The sequence below is a fragment of the Sminthopsis crassicaudata genome, chromosome 3 (genome assembly GCF_048593235.1).
Source record: "Sminthopsis crassicaudata isolate SCR6 chromosome 3, ASM4859323v1, whole genome shotgun sequence".
In the NCBI taxonomy this organism is placed as follows: Eukaryota; Metazoa; Chordata; class Mammalia; order Dasyuromorphia; family Dasyuridae; genus Sminthopsis; species Sminthopsis crassicaudata.
The window spans coordinates 251,639,883-251,660,269 of NC_133619.1; the positions used below are offsets into that span (position 1 = coordinate 251,639,883).

General features: G+C 33.6%; 1 protein-coding gene across 3 annotated transcripts in view; it reads left to right on the plus strand.

Moving 5' to 3' along the window:
• NPAS2 (neuronal PAS domain protein 2) overlaps positions 1-20,387 on the plus strand; it is a 238,254-nt gene that overhangs the window by 74,742 nt on the left and 143,125 nt on the right. For 2 of the 3 annotated variants that reach the window (XM_074300416.1, XM_074300418.1), the window contains exon 1: positions 140-584. The exons of the other annotated variant lie outside the window; for it this stretch is intronic. The gene's annotated coding sequence lies outside the window, so the exon portion shown is untranslated. Of the gene's footprint in view, positions 1-139; positions 585-20,387 lie in introns of those variants that run through there. 3 annotated transcript variants of the gene reach the window in all.

A 20,387-nucleotide genomic window follows, 5' to 3' on the forward strand; every position in this document is an offset into this window, starting at 1 on the left:
AGACTACATGGGTTCGGCAGAGGGCAGGCTTCAGGATGTAGGCTAATGAATGAGTAATGACTAAGGAAAGATTAGCTGCCTGACTTGGCCTCTAGACAGCCAGAAGTTAGGGAGAGGTTAAACAGCAGGAGAGAGAATCTGGGTGAGTTTCACAGGAGCCTAAGGGAAAAGAACAGATTGATATAGGAACAATTTGTTATGGTTGTTTATTCATATGAAAATGAGAAGCCTGTGTATCACATAGACAACAGTATTTATAAGCAGCTAAAATATAGAATGAGCTGATAGAACCGGCAATCAAGGCTTGTCATTCAGTCTAATAGGGAAGTGAAAGACGTTTGAAGAAAAAAACTGGGAGTGAGTTTTCCTTTCGGTAAAGTTGGGGGAGGGGAGTGTAGAAAAAAAAAAAGAAAAGAAAAGAAAAGAAAAGAAAAGAAAAGAAAAAGGAATCTTTAGATTTGTTTTTCTTTGAAACCTATCACCTGGCTTTTAGTTATCATCTGAAATGTTTCTTTGTGGCATGTTAAGATCAATAAGAAGATACGGGATTTTAGCACCCTTAATCCCCTGCTACAGGAACCAAGGTAACTTGTTTGTTTTCATTTGTTTGGGAAAGGGAGGGAATATATACATACATATATATTATATATATATAATTATAATATATTAGTTTGTTTTATGTGTCTTCAAATATTTCCATTGCTATCCAGCGCGCATTTAGGGTTTGTAACCAGATATTTACTTATTTGAAATTTATCTTAGTCCAAAGGACATTACTGAGGGTTTTTCCCTCCTATTCAGCATACTGAATATACTTCAGCACTTAAAATTTCTGGGAACTTTGTTTATATGTGTGTGGTGATTTCTTCAGGAATTAATACCTTTCAAATCCTTGTCATTAAATTTAGGGGAAAAAATATCTTGAAGGGCATTTCCTGGTGGGATTGTATAATTGTGTTTATTCATAACAGATTTAAATGTTTGTGATTTGTCATTTCTTTCTTCCTTTAAAAAAAATCTATGGTCAGAATCTTAGTTTGGAGAAAATAAATTGCATCTTAACTACTTTAGGTAGCATAAATTAAACATAATTAGTTAAATATGAATTAATTGGTGCAGTTTGTATGTTGAGGTGGTGCTAAGTACAAGACAAAATATACACAGTCATATATTACTCATTTCCCCCCTAAAACTTTGGGATTACAATTCAGTGGAAATCCTTTTCCATCCAAGTAAAAACTCAGTGCTATAATTATGGACTAAAATCAGCATCTGATTCCCATCATGTCTTTCCTGTGACTCTATCCACATCCATAATATGCTAGAGTGTTTTCATCCTAGCAGACATATAATAAATGTGTCTTGAATGTTGAATGTATAAACCTCCTTACAACTTTTCTACCTATTTTCTCTCACCATAATTTTTGTCATTCTTTCTTTAGCCTTCTCAAGAACTTCCTGCCATTCAATTGGCAAATGCCTGAGCAAATCATCATTTATTCATCCAATCAATCATTCATTCATTAAAAACATATTTATTGAGTACCAGAATATGCAAAGCACTATAATAAGTGCCTTATGGAATTTAAAGATTAATAAGATAAGTCCCTAACTCACTGAATTTATAGACAAACAACTACCACAAATATGTCTTATTATTATATTTAATTATTTTTTTTCTAGAAAGTTTTCACATATAATGTTTTATTCAGTTTTCACAGGAACACCAATAGGAAGAGAAAGCCAATGTTCCATTTGATATCTGACGAAAATGAAGCACAATTAGAGAAATTAAATGATTTGCCTAAAAGCAAGTTGGCGGCTGAGCTAGGAATGGCTCCCAGATTAAGATTCTGTCTACCACAAGGAGGCAGATTAGAGTTCTCTCTGACACTTGTAATTTTCTGCCAAACAAAATACTCCATAAGTCTAGTAGAACTAATTTGTTCTTTCAGGTTATCAGATATCCAGTTATCTGGTAACTAGGCTATCTCATGATAGCCTTCTGTCATGAGATAGTGGCTTACCTGTGTCTATAAACCTTGGATATATCATTCCATGTCTAAAGATTTCAATGAGCACAAAAATGAAGATTTGAGTTCTAAAGAGATCATAGGAAGCTAGAATCCCACCTCAGAGTTGAAAGGGACCTCAGAGAACTGTCCAACCTGCCCTTGAATAACAGTCCCCTTGAAATCCTACCTCACAAATGATTATTGAACTTTAAAAACTTTTGGTGAAGAGGAACTAGTGCTTTCCAGGACAACATGTGCATTTTAGATTCATTCTGAGTGCCAGTAAAAAGATATATTTACCCAGTACCCTGATTTTTTAACCATTGTCCTAATTGCTCTTCTTGGACTTTACCTTAATATTAACTAACAGTCACTACAGAGGAGGAAAGGGAAGAAAGCAACCTTTTGGTAATTGTCCTTTTAAGATGGAGGAGAAACTCAATATGGCCAAAACAAAACTCATTATCTTCCTCTCCACTTTCATCTCTCCCCTAAATTTACCTGTTTCTACTGAGAGTACAACCATCCTTCCACTCACTGAAGGTTACAGTTTCAGAAGCATCCTTGACTTTCACCTCTCCCTCTCCCTCAATTTCTAGTTAGTTGCCAGTTCTTCTAATTGGTCGTTATGCTTCCAGATACTCTCTTTTCTAATCTTTCCCCCACATAGCTGAATCAATATTCTTAAAAAACCAGGAGCTGAACATAGCACTGTACTACTTAAAAATCTTCAGTGGCTCCTAAAATAAAACCAAAGTCTTCAGCCAAGCATTTAAGACCTTCTTTAATCTTGATTCTATCCTAACTTTTAGAATTCCATATTACTCTCCTTCATGCATTCTGTGTTCCAGCCAAACAGGTCTTCCAACTGTCCCCAAATTCTACACCTTCCATCTCTGCCTAGGCTATTTTCAGTATCCCCACATGTATTTCTCTTACTCCCAATGATTAAAGGTCTCTCCCTAATTATACTAACTTTTCTTCTCTATACCTGTTATCTCTCTCATGCAACTACTCTGTAGAAAGTAAGCTATATAAAGGCAGGGGATATTGTATTTCCCCAGTGTGTCTACCGTACCTTAATATGCAATTTTTTCAGATTTAATTAATGGATAAACATCATTCAGGGAATTGAAACTGTAGCTCTTGTGGGTCACTAGGCTTTTGAAGGGTAATTAGTAAGTTGTTGTGGGGTTTTTGTTTTTGTTTTTGTTTTTTTCAGAAAGGATTTGTAAAAATAAGAATTAGGTCCATTTACTAAACAATCCTTTTTAAGACGATCTGGATTTAAATTTTGGCACTAGTATTTATTATCTGTGTGATCTTGGACAAAAAGTTTCTGGCTTCAGTTTTTTGAAGGTTTTTGTTTTATTTTGTTTTTTTTAATCTGCAAAACTAATGGATTGGATTGGTTGATATTTTAGGCCTTTTCTTGATCCCTGTGATCTTTGATCTTAATAGATCTGAGTTTGCTGCCTTCTTTTAAAAGTGAAAGTAATGTCTCCTTAAAGATTATTGTTTGTCCTCTCTGCGTGGTGAGCAGTAAGCAGCTTGGATTTTTTGTTTTGTTTTGTTGTTGTTGTTTTCCAGACAGAGGATGTTCCTGTACAGGCTTGTAAACATCCTTAGGCAATGGGAGGGAGAATGCACTTAATATTGTGTTGCTGAGACAGAATAGAAATGATTGATCATTCTGCCATTCCAGCAGGCTCCTGTACAGGGATTATAATGATGCTTACCTCAGATTGGCAATTTCTGTTCCTTTGTCACAGCTGCCAGGTTATTTCTCCTCTGGCCAAGCTTAGGAAGGCAAAGTCCTGGGTATGTTACATTGGGGAGGGGGAAAAGAAGACAGAAGTAGGAGGTATTGAGGAAAAGGGATCTGTGGAGAAATGAAAGGGAGTGGTGAAGGGAGACTCATCATTTCTCCACACCCAGAAGGGCCCTGACTAGCACCCTCCTGAGCCTGAAGGGAAGGATCAGGCTGAACATGCCATTTTCTTGGCATTGGGAAGTAGGTGGGATGGGAAAAATTATGATCCAATATACCATACTCTTGTTCTATAATATTCAAGTGCTGAGGTTTTTTCATCCTGTAAGGCTGGCTAATAATTGTGGCATCTACACTCACTAAACTTGTGAGATATAAGCCAGCTGAACTTTGTGGACAAAAAGGTGTTTTCTCCTTGTTTGGGAGGAAGATTGAGATTTCTTAATTTGAGGTCTTAAGTTGATGGGCAGGTGATATTTATATGGAAGGACTATGAGTATTTTGATTTATCTTCAGTAATAGATATGCCCTTCAGGGCACAGAGAGAAAATGAATCTCTACCTTTTATCTTAAGTCTTTTTTTTTTTTTCCTTTGGATAAAGATTGGAACATATTACTGGAAACAATTTTGATGCTATTTCTATGTGATATAGTGCTGGGACATATGAAAGAATTTTAAGTATTGAAGATTGTCATTATGGGAAATTGAAGGAGGAAGGCATTTCCTCAGTGAAGGAAGGGGACAGAATGAGCATTTTTTTAATCATCTACTTTGTGCTAGGAACTCAGCTAAATGTTTTACAAATAATATCCCATTTTAGCCTCACAACCATCCTGGGAGGTAGGTGCTATTCTTATTCCCATTTTACAGTTGAAGAAAATGAGAAAGATTGAGGCTAAGTGACTTTGCCAAAAAGTGTCTAAGACCATATTTAAATTTAGGTCTTCTTTTCTCCAGACCCAGCAATCCTCCTCAGAGAGAAATAAGGGCTGATCTAAATTATAGAAAATTATCCAGAATTTCTAAATTTGCTACAGTGCTTGAAAATATGATATCTAACATTATCAGTTCCTGGCATAGCAAAAGCCAAATCCAGTTGGGTGCAGTTGGGTGATATGGGCATGATGTCTGTATTCCAGATAGCATGGTAATGAGATCCATTATTGATTGACTGATCTTGCTTTTCCATGTCTTTACATAAAGGAGAGGAGGAAGCTTCCTATTCAAACCTCCGAATATTAGAATCCCTAGCTTTCTTTAGGACTCGAGTCAAATACAACATCCTTCAAGGAATCTTTCCTGATGTCCCTAAAACTCACAAAAGCTTACAGTGTATTTATTTTAAATCTATCTTATATTTGTACCCATGTTTTATCCTTCCAATAGAATGCAAGTTCCTTGAATTCAGGACTATCCCTTTTTTGAGGGTCGAAGAGAGGGTATCAGTACAGTGCCAAGCACATTGTAGGCATTAAATAAATACTTGTTGATTGGGCAAAAGATAAAACTAGTTTGGAGCCAATTGATAGAGAAGCAAGGTTTAAATCAGATATTTCAGCAAGCACTTACTAAGTACCAACTTTAACAAAGCATTATGCTAGGCGTTAGAAATGTACAAAGACAAAAACAAAACATCTTCTGCCTTCATCCCGTCTTTTATTCCGTTGTGCTAGTCACAGTTAAAGCTTATAAAAGTGCTAGTATCAAGAGGTCCAGGTGCCTTACAAAAATTCTGGATGCTTACTGAATCTATTTAAATTGGAAGCTTCAGAAAAAATATAGGTTCAATCCAATGCAACAACAAATAGGTTGAGCTCATTCTAGAGAGCAATTTGGAACTATGTCCAAAGGACTATCAAACTGCGCATACCCTTTGATACAGCAGGGTCACTACTGGGTCAGTATCCCAAAGAGATCATAATAGAGGGAAAAGTTTCTACATGTGCAAAAATGTTTGTAATAGTCCTTTTTGTAGTGATAAGAACTGGAAACTGAGTGGATGCCCATCAGTTAGAGAAGGACTGAATAAATTATGGTCTATGAATATTATGGAATATTGTTTTTTTATAAGAAATGATAAGCTGATTTCAGAAAAGCCTAGAAAGACTTATATGAACCGATGCTGAGTGAAGTGAACAGAACCAAAAAAACATTGTACACAGTAACAGCAAGATTATGTGATGATCAACTATGATGATTATGGCTCTACTTGACAATGCAATAATTCAAGGCAATTCCAATAAACTTGGGATGAAAAATGCCATGTGCATTCAGAGAGAGAGAGCAATAAAGACTGAATATAGATTGAAGTATAGTATTTTCACCTTTTCAGTTTGTTTTTTCTTTCTCATGTTTTTTTGCTTTTTGATTTGATTTTTTTTTTTTTTTACAATATGGCAAACATGGAAATATGTTTAAAATTCTTCATATATTTAATCTGTATCAGATTGCTTGCTATCTTGGGCAGTGAGAGAGTAAGGGAAGTCTTAGAAATCTTAGAAAAATAAATGTTGAAAATTATCTTTACATGTATTTGGAAAAATAAAATATTATTGAAAATTAAAAAAAATTAGGTTGAGCTCATCTTGGGTTCTATATCTGAATTTGTACAAAAATCCCTAAGGAAATTCAAACCTAGAAACTTCCCCAAATGTTCCTGGAGCAAAATTGGGTTCACTCCCAGGCTATTACTGCCAGTCAAAAACATCAGCGATAGGATAGAGTTTTTTCCATGTCCTTAGCTCACATCTGACTCATTTTTACATATATTTGCCAGAGACACATTGTTAGTAATAAAAACTTGAACATCAGGTAGTCACACACCCCAGTATACTAAGATTTTACATATACGTTGTCTGCCTGACAGCAGTCTGACGTACCTGCCATTGAGATTTGTCATCATGGATTGAAGACCCAGAGGGAGAATACTCTGTTGCAATCAGGCCTCAGCCTAAATTGAGTATTGGCATTCTTATTCATATTCCCTCACCAGCCACTCACAGCAGTCTATATAAGTATTGCCTTAATTGGGGCAACATGGGCTGAGTGACCATCAACAAATGCATAGACATACACAACACACACACACACACACACACACACACACACACACACACACACACACTCACAGAGTTTTCTTGGTGGTAAGTAAAGAAAGCAAACTATTAAAAGGTCCTTGGCATCCCCATAAAATATTATATAAGTGGCAGTGGGTTAAGAGATACAGGAGATGGCATTCTGTCCACAAATGACTACTACAAGCATTCTAGTATCTCTACTACCAGCCACCTGAGATATGGCCTCACATTGATTCACTAAAACTATCTCCTATGGGTAAGTTTCACAGGTATTGAGCATGAGTAGAGACATATTATATGGCTTCCTAGGTTTTTGTTTTTTAGAAATCACTCTTTTTTTTTTTTTTCATATTCACTAAGGATTCTTCTTTTTTTCCCTTCAAAAATCACATTCATCTTGATTCCATGGGTGGTGCCTTTGTTCTCAAGTCCATTTAAGAATTACAATTTCTAGTACAAGATATTCCATTTCTTGAATCTACATTTTTACTAGCTGTATCCCATGTCTGGAGTATATTCTCTCTTTGTCTCTCTTTTGGTGTTCCTGGATTCCTTTAAGGCTTAACTTAAATCCCACCTTCTGCAAAAAGCCTTTTCTGGCATCCTCCACTATTGATGCTTTCTCTTAGATATTACCTGCCATTTATTCTGTATTATATAATTGTATGTTGTCTCCTGCAATAGATTATAAGCTCCTTGAAAGCAGAGATAGTGTTTTTGCCTATTCTTTTATCTAGACAGCACTTAGTATAGTGCCTGGCACATAGTATATACTTAATAAATGCTTGTTGACTGAATGATGAAGACATTTAATTTACTACTGTTGTACTAGTCCTCCTTTACTATTCCCACTTCTTCCACATTTAACTTGGGACACTAAATGTAAGTTGAGAGAAATATTAGTTTATGTCTAGTTTCCCTTTCTATCTGAAAGGAGAGTGATTGGAAAGATGGGTTGTAGTGTTCTCCTGAAAAATTCAAAGAACCTAAAGGGGTTTTCCAGAATTTTAGAAAGACATTTATTTTCCTTTCTCACTCATGTTGGTACTTGTTAAAGCCAAATACAAAGAGGAAACTGTAACCTAATTGTGGATTTTTTAAAGGCCCTTAACAGGTAAAATTATTTTTTAAAGTGAAGACAGAATCCTTGCCTCTTCAGAGTTTACAAGAAGAAGCAGAATGGCATAAGTGCTAGCTAGTATATTCAACTTGGATTTTGAAAACTTGCATTCAAATCCCTGCTTCCAGTACTTACTAAGCATGTGACGAGGGGCAGGCCAATTAATTTTGTAAAACTTCACTTTTACTGAAAACTAGAAAACTTCAGATAAGTCAGGCATCTGAGACTTCCTAAGAGTTAATCGTGATTTCTCTTTACAATCGCACATTTTGGCTGGAAATGTAAAGAATATATGTAGATTTTTCTCAGTGTAAATATGAGTAATGAAACCAGGAGGTATACACCACAAAAATGAACAAATGAATTGTTCAAAATTCTAGATCCTGATTATAAATTTTTTGTAAAAAGGATTTTGGTCTGAAACTGACTTCATTAGGAAGAGAACTTCCAGTGTAAAAACTCCCTCTTTCAATACAAGTTCAATACAATAATATTTACATTAATATTTACCTTATTTATATTACTATTTACCTTTGAGGTGTAAAGAAAGTGTTTTTTTAAACTTTGACACACTATGCAAACATGAGACATTGTTTTTGTCATTATTATTATTCAATGTTTTCTCCAAACGCAAAAGGAAGAGAAATACTTGTTTCGCTTTTTACTTATTTACAAATATGTAGTGTGATAATAAAATAATGGGAACAGTTTTCAGAAAAGTTTCATTGCTTTGCTAAGGAACACTTTGTGTATAAACCAGAGTTGAATGAATATTAGCAGGAAGAGGAAAACAGGAAGACACAGCTGATTAGATTGAGTGTTTAGTGAGATAGGAATATTAATAGCTTGTATTTAAAGAGTGCTTGATTAAAATTTAGAAGTTATCTAGGGAAATGAATAGCTAATTAAAGGTATGGTCTTTGAGAATAAGATTTAGTTTTATGGACCACCACACCTTAAAATATAGAAATAATAGACCCTTGGCCAGGAATAAAGTTCACCTAACAAGGACTTAGCATAAAGTTTCTCCTCTCTGATCAAAGATCACTGATTTAGAACTTAGAGAGTGTAGAATCATTTTGAATGGGGTCTGGGGGTAGAAATAGCACAGTATATTAATAAAATGGACTGGTCAGAGGATCCAGGAATCAGAATGCCTATGCCAGTGTAGAGCAATAACATCAAACTCAAATAGACGTGAATCCCTGAAGGCCATTTTTGACTGATGGTAAACACAATCTATCTTTTATTGCATTTTTATTTATTTTGTTAAACATTACCTAGTTACATTTTAATCTGGTGTGTGCTGCCCTTGAATTTGACTTGTTGGATATAAGGAGCTAGAGTAAAGAGCAAAAACCAAAAGTGATATTTTTAACAGAATATACTACAGACCGCCAATGCAGTTCAGGAAATGGACCACAAAACTAATACAGCAGCCTGCATGCAATGGTAATGAAATAGGTAGGTGACCTGATAGATAGAATTCAGAATTTGAAGCCAAGAAGCCCTCAATCCAACGTCAGGCTCTGACAATAACTCAATTACCCTGGGCAATGCATGTAAACTTTGTGTCTCAGTTTCCTCATTTGTAAAATGAAGATAATAATGTCTTCCACCTTCCAGGTTGTTGTAAGGATAAAAATGAGATAATGTATGTAAACCACTTTGCAAATATTTAGGCACTATAGAAGTGCTATCACTATCTATCATTATTATTATTTTAATACATGTTATTACTCCAATGAATTTGAAATCTCATTGATGTAATAACTACATCCCTCTATGAGGATCACACTTTCCATGACTTCTTAACTTCACTAATCTTATCTATTCTTTAATAAATTCTCTAGAGACTATCCAGCCAACATGTTGGAGGTCTTTCTCTAGTCTTTCCATATTTCAAAAATGGAATATGTATAATATATATATAGTAATATGATTGTCTTTTTTTATCTCTGCTTTTCACCACATAACCAATTCACTTCCTCTTTTCATTATATGTTTGTTAATGTTATGATTGGAATATTAACTATTTGAATTATTAGAATATATATTATTAGAATATAAGAATATAAAAACTATTAAATGGGAGAAAATAATTTTACCTATGTGATCCCATGACTGATATCCTAATATTTACTTTTAAATTATCTACCTCTCTAATCTTTTTGTTTGCATGGTCATAAAGTTTTCAGCCTGAGTTAGGGTAGATTGATTTATTAAAATGTTTATTTGTTAAAATAAATTTATTTAATTTTTAAAATATATTTCTTAATATAAATATGAATGATAGTGATTATATATATATTTGGTGGGGCAGTTGGCATTAAGTGACTTGTCCAGGGTCACACAGCTAAGAAGTATTAAACATCTGAGGTCAAATTTGAACTTATCTCCTTCCTCCTGTTTCCAGTTCTGGTTCACTGAGCCATCTAGCTCCCCCTAATGATGATTATATTAAAGAGGTTAAATGTAACTTGGGTCTATGTTAAGGATAAATATTAAATACACTGGGAAAAGATTTTAGAGGAGATTGATTTCAGTATTTTCCTTATCCTAATATAAACTATTTTGGAAGTGAAAGATAAATAACTTCTAAGTCCTCTACTATGAGATTTTTCTGTAATATGTTTGACCAGTAAAACTGATCATTTTAGAATTTTTATAATACTACCTGTGTCAGTTTTTTTTAATGGATTAGAGATATACAAATATAAATGAAAATAGTTATATGTGGTCAGAAAACTCTAAAACAGAATAATGGTTTAGTTGAGAAAATAGTGGTATTAAGTAGATTCAATATGTGTGTATATACATATGCTTATTTTCTTTTATCTGCTTTTAAAGCCCTTAATATAGACTATGGTTAAACACAGGGAATCCTGGGTTCATATCCCACCTCTAAAACTTAGCAGCTGTGTAACCATAAATAGGATATGACATAGTGAAAGACGTAGTATGTAGCCAATTTTATTTATGCATGAAGGTACCTGAAAGTTTTCTTATATACTTAAACCATGATTATTGTGAAAAGCTGAGAGACTGACAGAGAGAAACTTGTTAAGAAATGAAAAAAAGATCAGAATCATATAATTTCAGCACTGGAAGGAATCTTAGAAAATTATCTGGTCCTTTTTCAAGCTGGAATTTATAACATCTGTGATTTATGGCCCTTTAGCCTCTGCCTGGACGTTTCTAGTGATAGAAAATTCACCAGAAGATAAGGGGAAAGTCATTTATAGGCTATCTATCCTGTGCCAGGCATTGTTAATAAGTTCTTTAAAAAATATTATCTCATTTGATCCTCACAACAACCCTGTGAAGTAGATGCTGTTATGATTCCTATTTACAGTTGAGAAAACTGAGGCAAACAAAGAATAAGTGAATTGCCCAGATTCACACAGCTGGCTCAGAGCTCTTTCCAATGCATGTTCAGCCATTCCATTTCTAAGTGATTTTAATTGCTAAAAGTTTCTTCCCTATGATGATCTGAAATCTTCTCTCTTAACTTTTACTTACTAATCCTGTCCTATGGAACTATATTAAATAAATATAGATATTTTACTAAAGGATACATTGTTTAGAATCATGGATTTTACAATTGGAAAGTAACTGGAGGCCATCCAATACAACATCTATCTGAAGAATGTATCAGTTGGATCACATTCCCTACAAGTAGTCCTCTACCCTTTTGAAGACTTTCAGCTCCTGAGGCAGCTTATTCTACTTTAACTCATCAATTCTAAGCGTTACAAAGTTTTTCTTTATACTAGATCCAAGTCTGTTCAAAGACATTTATTGTATTCTCCCTTCCTAACATTTTTTCTTCTGCAGGATTAGATGGCCCCTTTTAAAATGGCCCCTTAAAGTCCTGACGTGGGACTTTTCTGAATTTGTCCCTATTTATCAATGTCTCTCTTACAATATAGTACCCAGACCTGAACAGAGTACTCCAGATATGATCTGATCAACACAACATGTAGTGGGATTATTACCTCTGGTCCTAGATAGCATACTTCTATGTGTGTATGCATGTATATGTATATGTCTGTTGTCTGTATATCTATCTGTATAAATATGTGTGTATGTATGTATATGTGTGTATGTGTATGTATATATGTATTAACAAGACAATTGGAGTCAAGTGACTTGTCCAAGATCACACTGCTAATAAATGTTAAGTGTCTGAAGCTATAATTGAACTCAAGTCCTTCTTACTCTAGGGTTAGTGCTCTAGCCACTACCACCTAGCAGCCCCATTGTACTTCTATGTAAATAGCTAAGGGACAATTTGATATAAAAGATAGAGAACTTACCTCTGAGGTGGGAAAACTTCTCTTGCCTCTGATATTAGCTAAATAATCAAGGGGAAGCTTTAAATTCTCAGTGCCCTAGCCAACACTGTAAGACTAAGTTAAAGTGAATAGCTGCATTAATAGTTATAAAGTGGTTTGTAAACCTTAAAGTCTTATATCAGGAAGACTCATCTTTGTGAGTAAAATGAGCTGGAGAAAGAAATAGCAAACCACTTCAGTATCTTTCAAGAAAACTCCAATGGGGTCATGAAGAGTAGGACACAATGAAAATGACTCAGTAGCAAATCTCAATGAAATCTCCGTTTCAGTCCCTTATTAAACTAGGTGTAAATTCACTTATCTGTAATGTTATCTAGATGGTATTTCTTCATCTTGTCATTGAAGATAACATGAGATAGACTTACACTTGCCATTCTGAAATCTAGATGTATTATATCTGTGGCATTTCCCTAATTTACCAGTCTTATAGCCTTATAAAAAATAAAGTTCATTATATATGATGTGTTCTAGCATGCCAACTCTTCATCATCTCCTTTACCCTTTCTAAGGACTCACAAAGCATCTGTTCAATAGCATAGTCAAATATTTTTTCAAGGAGTTATATCCAGTAGGTAGGTCTAGTTTCTAATCCTATCTCTGCTATTTATTCTCTGTGTGATTTTAAATACTTAGCCAATTAATTTCTCTGGGTAGAGCTCAGTTTCCTCCTCTGTAAAATAGGGGGTTTAATTAATTTCAAGATTCTTTTCAGCTCTAAATATACAAACTTCTAAACAACTTATATTTTCCAGAATCTGACATTTCCATTTTGCTATTTTTCATTTACAAAAAATTTTCATGGACTAGAATACAGAAATTCTTAACCTTTGACAGTATGATGAAGCTTAGTGACCCCCTCTTGGAATAATTTTTAAATGTGTAAAATAAAAGAATACTTTTCCATCTGCTGCTTTGCTTGGTCTGACTAAATGGAAAAAGATAATCCCTCGAATTCTTCCCTTCTCCCCTTTCCAGCTTTCTTTTGTATATTCTCTTCCTTTATTAGATTAGATTGTAAGCTCTTTGAGATCAGAGACTACCTTTCTTTTTCTTATTTTATACATAGAGCTTAGAATAATGTCTTGCACACAATAGTTGCTTAATAAATGTTTACTGAATTTTAAACAATTACAAAGGAAACCAATTACAATGAAAAATGTATATTTTTTCCTATCCAAGTTCACAGATCTCCTGAAACCTTTACTTGTCTCCTTGGAGGTCTGTGGATTCTAAGTTATGAACCTTTGTTATAAGATCTTAGATTTAAAGCTCCAAATCCTTTCACATTACAGATAAGGAAATTGAGGCACATCTTAAATGACTTGCCCAGTGTCACCCACTTAAATAAATATCTGAGGTAGGATTTGAATCCAAGTCTTCCTCACTGTAAGTCTAGTGTACTCTCCATTACAGTGTGCTCTGGCTGTCTGATAAATGTGATCAATGCATATAGTTAGTCTATAAGATTAAAGCTGAACATTTTCCTATCACCATGTCCTTAAAATCTACCAACATTTTTTAATGGTAGCAGATAACTGAGGAGAGGAGGGTGTAGAGAAAAGAAATAAATGAATTTGTCCAGTTTTTCCAAGATAATTAGTCCCTCTAATTTTCCTCAGAGTGGTTTTAAGTTTAAAAAATAAATGAATCATTATATGATTTTTCCAAGAGTCTCTTCCAGGGTACAGCAATATGTTTTTTAGTCACATGACATTTATACTTTTAAGAAAGATTCAATTTTAAGTGTCTTTAAAAAAAACAAAAACAGGATGCACTTTTTAAAATGGATGCCAGCCTAAACCTGTGATGGCATGCTTATGCTGTCCTCTGTGACAAAAGCTCTTTACTAATCCCAAAAGTTAAAAATAAAGTAATTGCATGAATAAATAAATGGGAACTGCCAAGCATTTTGCAAATATCATTTACTCTTCCAACTAGAACATAAACAGAATTAAAATTGTGTTTTGTTTTGTTTTTAAAGCCGACACAGGTAATGCCCATCCTACCTACTACAGTACCTGAGAAAATTAGAAAAATAAAAATAAAAAGACAAGAAGGCTTCCTGCAAATCAAAGATTAATGACACTGATGGACTTGTACTTTTTAGTCTTGAATATAGCCTTAGTGAAGCAAGGCATAAGGATTTTATAGCTTGGTTACAAATGAGTGGCTTCACGCTGCTCTTGTCAGTGGTACAAGTAAATATTTTTAGAGTGGGAGCATGAGTGTCTAATACCCATTCACTGGAAGTATAAGAGGCAGACAACCTTATAAAGTCACTCAATCTCTTACATTCAGTGAATATCAACTACTTGACAAACAGCAATCATTTATTGAATGTCTGTGATACTGTTAGGGATGCAGAGATGGTAGTCCTAGCCATCATGTGTTTATGGACAATAGGTGGAAGGAACCCTCAATCTCCAAAAATAAATAAATAAATAAAAAGAGAAAGTGAGATGGTACAGATGCTAGGGCACTGGTCCTGGAGTCAGGAAGAGCTGAGTTCCAATCTAGCTTCAGTTACTTGCCAGTAATCCTAGGCAAACCACTTAACCTCTTCCCGTCTCAATTTCCTCATCATAAAATATATGAAATGTGTAAAAATAGCACCTAGCAAGGATTGTTGGGATCCAATGACATAAACATTTGTTAAGTGTTTTATAAAGTGCATTATAAATTCTAGCTATTATTAAAACCTCGACCTTGACTTTGTCAGACCTTATGATTGCCAACGGAAGCTTAAGTAACAGGGCAAGATCATAACAGCCACAATCCTCACTGCTCAGTCCCACCACCTCTGATATGAATCACCGATTAATTTTTATTACTTTGGAAAAATAGACAGACTTGAATGGAAATGGGATGTCATCAGGGCAGACATTCCTTCCAATGATAAGATTCACTGATCCAAGCCTGTTTATCATGTGCAGATCTTACTCATATCTTTTCATAAATCTACCACTGGTACTTCACCAACTGTACTGAGACACTCCTTTATTTTCTCCTAACTGTGTAAGTGTTATAGTGGAAAAGATAGAATATACACTGATTATTCTTTTATTTTATCACATCACCAACACAATTTTTTGGTTGTTATTCATACCTTTCTCTGATGGAACTTTTTTCACTGCCATTTTTTGTAGCTCCTTATTTGTCATCTCTTATTGCCTGCTCCCATCCAACATGGGATTCTCCATTGCTGGCTGAGTAATGTTCATTTTAAATTGTTCAGAAATTATAGCATTCCATAAATTTTAGCCATTTAACAACACCAGAATAATAGGCCTTTCTTTCTGGAAAATAATTGGGGTGATTTTAAAACATTTGAAGTTTTAAAAAATATGCATTTATATTTTTATATTTATTCCTGCACTTGACAGATGCCCAATAAAATGAGCTGTTCTATATGCAACGCAGAGTACAAAAAGTATTGTATATGAAACTCTGAATCTCTATTATATACAACTTTCTTGTCCTCTTAAAGAACATGCAACTTTCAAATTTTTTCCTGCTTGTCTGTGTTTTCTTTTAGCTTTTGTTTAATAGAAAAAAAAAATGTTAGTTTCCCAGAGAAAATTGTCTACCTCTTCTTTTTCGGTTGTGTGATCAAATAATTTTCCATTTGTATTATCTGCTTTTTCCTTTTTGGAGGATAGAGGTGAAAGGCAGCTAGGTGATACAACTGACGGAGTATTGTATCTGGAATCAGAAAAATTCATCTTCCTAAATTCAAATCTGGCTTTAGACACTTGCTGTGTGACCCTGAGCAATTAACTTAACCATGTTTGCCTCCTTGTCCTCATCTTTAAAATGACCTGAAGAAGGAAATAGCAAACCACTCCAGTATCTTTGCCAAGAAAACCCCAAAAGACCTGACTGAAACATGACTGAACAACATCAACAAATAAGATTATCTCTATTATTATCTCTTTCAAGAAATCATGAATAATTTTGGATAAGTGAGTGGGACATCCTTATTGAAAGATAGCTTTAAGACAATGTTTTCCTCTACCAAATCAAATATTTAAAAAAAAATAAACAAAACACTAAATATAAAATCTTTTATTCTCTATATCTTTTAGCCAATTGTGTAATGGTAAAGATACTAAGAAAACCTGTCTGCAATCTAATATAGGTTATACATATAGGTATATAGATATACATACATAAATTTTATATACACACACACACAAACATATACATACATATATATGTGTACATATACAATCATTTAAAACACATTTCCATATTAGTCAGGTTGTGAAAGGAAAATCAGAACAAAAGGGAAAACCATGAGAAAGAAAAATTAAACAAAAAACAAGGTAAAAATAGTATATTTGATCCATATTCAGTCTCCATGGTTCTTTTTCTGGATGTAGATAGCATTTTCTATCCAAAGTCTATTGGATAGTTATATTGCTGAGAAGAGCTATATCTATCATAGTTGATCATCACATAATCTTTCTGTTTCTGTATACAATGTTCTCTTTGTTCTCTCACTTCACTCAGCATCAGTTCACATAAGTATTTTCAGGTTTTTCTGATGTCAATCTGGTCATCTTTTCTAATAGAACAATAGTATTATATTACATTCATATTCCATAATTTATTCAGTCATTCCCCATTTGATTGGCATACATTCAATTTCTAATTCCTTGACATCACAACAAGAACTGATTCAAACATTTTTGTACATGTGGGTTCTTGCCCCTTGTTTATAATCTCTTTGGGTTACAGAGCCAGTAGTGACATTGCTGGATCAAAGGCTAAGAAATTTGGTAGTTCTTTGGGCACAGTTCTATATTGCTCTCCAGAATAGCTGGATCACTTCACAATGTCACCAACAATGCATTAGTGTTCCAGTTTCCCCACATCCCTGGATATAATATTGTTTTTATAAAAATCATTCTTGGATAGGAAAGTAATCAGGTACAGAAACAAATGATTGTTGATGTTCTCTTGGTCATCTTTTTATAGTATTAATAAGATTGGAGATTTTTTCCATGCCTTCAGTATCTTCTCCTTCCTCTACTACTTTAGAATCAATCTTTCAGCATCTTTAGGATCCTAGGGTCATAAATGTCTAGTTGAAAGGTTATCTTACAGGTTATTTAGTCCAGTCCCTCATTTTATAGATATTATAAAAGGTTATGTCAGTTTCACCTCATGAAATAGAAGTCATAAACTATTTGAAGCTTAGCCAGATATTCAATTAAGCAAAGTCATCCCAAGGTCATTTTAAAAAGAAAATGGAAGGAGGAAAATGAACAATTTAAAAAATGAAAAGATAGGCAAAGATTTTTAATCAGACTTTTTTTTAGGAGTACCACTACACTTAGATTCTAACTTCATTGTCTTGGATGTATTAATAGAAGAAGCAGAAATAGCATCAAAGTGAACAAAGAGTGAATCCACTAAATTTGCTCAAAAACACATAGAAATCTTAATGAAAGAAAAGAAGATCAGAAAGGAAAGGCAAAAAAAGAATGAGAAATGAAGGGCAGGAAAAGTTGGGAGAGGTTATAGGATTGATTTATACTTGCTCACAGAGTGATGAAGTAGAAAATATAAAAAGAACTTGTCCTCTCACCAGAATCATTGCACATAATCATTTTATCATATTAAGGATACTATCAAAGTAATATATCTGTAGCCATAAAGTTACATGTCCATATACATGGCTCCATGGAGGGAGCCAACAGATTGGAGATAGGCGAATAAATCAATTGAAAAAAAAAAATTTGTGGAGGAACTAGATTTTTAAACAGTCAAAAATAATGTAAAATGGAGGGAATTTTACATTAGGTTCCTATCTAAGGTTTCTATCAGGTCTTAATTATAGGTTGATCATCTTGGAAAATGTAAAATCATGAAGGTAGAAGTCAGTAAGACATCTTGAGAGAGAGTATAATAGATTAATATTTGGTCACTAGTGTGGAATAGTCTAATCTTTAGAATGTTTTCTGGTATGATAAGATTTTACATTCTTTCCTTAGAATCTATTCCCCTGAGATATAATTGTGTCCTTAAACTGAGCTAGAACCTTATGTGAACTGTAGGATGTGAGGTTTCTGTTGTGGATATAAGGAAATAAAAATAAGTAGATGGTTACAGCAAACCTTTCTCCCCTAGAGCTGTTTTATAAATCAATGAAACTAAAAAAAAAAAAATAAAAAAATAAAAAAATCTCAAACTAGCTTTTGAACCAACAACTGCCTTTCAGAGCCAGTGCTTTTCCACTGTGCGGGGGGAGGGGTTTGTTTTAGCTCGGGGTAGATTGGCTTCTTAAATTTTCCACATGGTAGAAAGGAATGTTTTTAAGGCAAGGGATGAGGCCCTTAGGAGGTAGAAAGACTACTAAGGCACTTGTTAATAATGACAAAGTCATTACTTGGGAGAAGTTAAAGTCAAACAAGCACTTTTAACTACAGGCTGTAGAGATTTATAACTAACTATCCAAGTGGTGATCACATTTTCTTCAACTAAAAGAAAGAGAAAACAAAATGAAAAATTTCCCCAATGTGTTTTGCTTTCTTCTTCTTAATAGAAAAAAAGAAATGAATCATTTGTGCTATTTTTCATTCAGAAGACTAACATATTTTTTACAGATAAAAATTTTTAAACCAAAACCTCTTTTGGTTCATTTCATTTGTTAATCAGATATGTTTACAGAAGTGTAAAACTCTATTACCAGTTGAGTTGATACCAGCCAGGATTTGTATTTACCTTCCTCAGATTATTAAATATTCAGATCTTCTACTAAACTTGGTATTGACATTTTAGCATACCTTGTGACAAAGTGGCAATTTTCCTGAAGCAAAAATAAGAATTATATTACCAGACTAAATATGCTTTTGAGTTTATTTAAGAAAATTAGACATTTTGATAATATAGTAACATGGTTAAATGATTTGCCCAGGGTCACATAGCTATTAAATATCTGAAGCCACATTTGAACTCATGAAGATGACTTTCTTGATTCCAAGCCCAGTGTTCTATCTACTCCACTTAGCTACCCAAATGTGAGATTTGTAATTGTTATTATTACTATAATTGTGTCATATTTTATTTTGTTTCTGGTCCATGAGTCCCAGTTTAAGCAACCCTGATCTATCACAATCTAATTTACAAAACAGATAATTTAAAAGGTAATTATTTTTGCCTTTTTAGAAAAGCTTTCTCATTTATCCTGATTCACTGCTCAACTACTCATGCATTTAAAGTAAGTTTCCTCACTTCTTCCTATTCCTTTGCAGAAGCAAGAGTATGAATATGGGCCTCTACATAATAATAATTTGTTGTTTAGTTTTGTGTGACTTAGTTTTATTTCATATTTTATTTTAAAGAATGGCTTCCTGAAGGAGAGATGGGAGGAAACAGTGAAAAATATAGGTTATATTAAACAAAAGGCATCAATCAAAAAATAATAATAAAATAAGTTTCACTTTTCCCCAAAAATCTCTTTATGCCTAACTTTTCAAATATATATCTATAAAGTATACATGCACTCTTTTTTTGGCCTGTAAAGAGCTGTTGTGTAGGAAACCTAATACCTTATACATTTCTTAGCAATTTAAAAATATTATATTTGTTGTTCATAGTTTTGTTAGTTTAATCTTACTGAGTAGGAAAAATATAGGTTATATTAAACAAAAGGCATCAATCAAAAAATAATAATAAAATAAGTTTCACTTTTCCCCAAAAATCTCTTTATGCCTAACTTTTCAAATATATATCTATAAAGTATACATGCACTCTTTTTTTGGCCTGTAAAGAGCTGTTGTGTAGGAAACCTAATACCTTATACATTTCTTAGCAATTTAAAAATATTATATTTGTTGTTCATAGTTTTGTTAGTTTAATCTTACTGAGTAGGAAACAAGTAATCAAAAGCAGGTTAGGCAACTCATGAATATCGCACCAAATGCCCATACTCTCTCAATTTCAATTGAATTATTTGTGGACTAAATAAAGTTGTATCTTTCTTACAGAATTTTTAAAGTCAAATATGCATCTTAAAGCTAAATTTTAAGATTTCATGA